General features: G+C 41.2%; 1 pseudogene; it reads left to right on the forward strand.

Annotated features, from left to right (window-relative positions):
* The first annotated feature begins 361 nt into the window (after positions 1-361).
* LOC150059588 (AP-3 complex subunit sigma-1-like) lies at positions 362-1580 on the forward strand (annotated as a pseudogene).
* The last annotated feature ends 522 nt before the right edge of the window (positions 1581-2102 follow it).

A 2102-nucleotide genomic window follows, 5' to 3' on the forward strand; every position in this document is an offset into this window, starting at 1 on the left:
ATTTATTTAGAATGAAGTGGGAGTAGAAAGTCTCAAAATTGAATGCTTACACAAGCAGCAAACTTCCAGAGAATAAATCTTCATTTAGTTTATACATTTAAAACACAAATTTCTATTTTTCCTGTTAACAATTTTCCATTATATGGTGACCTCTTTTAAAGGAGCCTAAATCATGTGGCTTTGCATAAAGCTTGACTCTAAACTGTTCTTCCACAGAAGTTTTGTTAAATATTCTCTAATAAGAAATAGTTCATGGTTATAGCGCTTTAAAATTATGTGGTAGACAGGCTGGCCAGCGACATCCCTAGGCCCGGCCGGCGCCATCCCCACCCTGACCCCCCCAGGCCGGCCAGACCCAGCCATGATCAAGGCGATCCTCATCTTCAACAACCACGAGTGAAGACACACAGCAGCCGATCATCAGGGAGACCTTCCATCTGGTGTCCAAGAGAGACGAGAATGTCTGCAACTTCCCGGAAGGAGGCCTTTGGTAACCAGTCTTAAGCTGTGCCACTTTGTGTGGCCTGTGGAGTTTACACCCCGTCAATTGGAGGCTCTGACAACAAGCTGATGTACAGACACTATGCAACGCTGTATTTTGTCTTCTGTGTGGATTCCTCAGAAAGCGAACTTGGCATTCTAGACCTCATTCAGGTGTTTGTGGAGACGTTGGACAAGTGTTTTGAGAACGTCTGTGAACTGGACTTGATATTCCCATGTGGACAAGGTTCACAATATTCTTGCCGAGATGGAGATGGGGGGGATGGTGCTGGAGACCAACATGAATGAGATTGTCACGCAGATCGACGTGCAGAACAAACTCCAGAAGTCAGAGGCTGGCTTGGCAGGTGCTCCAGCCCGTGCCGTATCTGCTGTAAAGAACGTGAATCTTCCAGAGATCCCGAGAAACATTGACATTGGTGACATCAGTATAAAAGTGCCAAACCTGCCCTCTTTTAAATAAAATATTAAAAAGACCACGCCCAGGTAAAACCCAGGGGAAAAGTCATCTAAGTTTACCATGCAGTTGTTTACCAAAAATAGAGGAGGCGAGTCTTCACTTTTGCTCTTGGATTTAAGTCAAGGTACTGTATAGAAGTTGTGTAAAATCAGTATGGAAGTTCATTGTTGGTTTTCTTGCTCAGTGGTTTTAAAGAAACTGAATAGTGTGTGTGTGTGTGTGTGTGTGTGTGTGTGTGTGTGTGTGTGTGATTTCTTTCTTTAGAAAATACTGCATTTCTATGCCCACCTACGGCATGCCCATATATATCGGCTATTACAGTGTTTCCAAAAGTGAGATACTACTTTAATATATACAACCCAGAATGTTGATGTTTTGTATGGATCACAGGTAGAGCAGTCTCTTAATTCCTTCTACCATTTGTCACAATTGTTATTTAAAGAACCAAGTCTGTATTGCATGAAGACATTATGACCTTTTCCTCTTAGTTGAAATAAACTCCAAGATAACTGGACTTTGGAGACATCTTTCTGTTGTCCCAAGATCTTCGTTAGCAATAAGGTTTTTTTTTATAACCCTCTGATTCAACAAAGTAAATAAAAGTCTATTTTATCGCTGTTAAAAAAAATTATGTGGTAGACAAACTTTTACTCATGGTTACCCATATATCTTGTTATGCAATACTATTCTGATGTCCCAAGAGCACAGTGATAACCTTTTTTCAATATACACCCTGGTTTTTTTTTTGGTTTTGTTTTTTTTTTGCCAGTCTTGGGGCTTGAGCTCAGGGCCTGAGCATTGTCCTTGGACTTTCTCAAGGCTAGAGCTCTACCACTTGAGCCTCAGCACCACTTCCGGCTTTTTTCTATATGTGGTACTGAGGAATCGAACCTGGGTCTTCATGCATGCTAGGCAAGCACTTTAACCACTAGGCCAAACTCCCGGCCCCTACACCCTGTTTTATATACTGTTCAGTTTACTTGTACATTTGTTAGTATTTTGATTGTTCTTTTCTTGTTTCTATATCTGTTCTATGCATTTAAAATTGCATGGTCTCTGAGAGCAACACGTTATACAAGAAGTTCTTACAAGAGCAAACCTAAATCTGCACAGTCACATATGAGTCATGCCACGTTAGAGG

Source organism: Megascapheus bottae, chromosome 8, assembly GCF_031878675.1.
Source record: "Megascapheus bottae isolate mThoBot1 chromosome 8, mThoBot2.hap1, whole genome shotgun sequence".
Classification (NCBI taxonomy): Eukaryota; Metazoa; Chordata; class Mammalia; order Rodentia; family Geomyidae; genus Megascapheus; species Megascapheus bottae.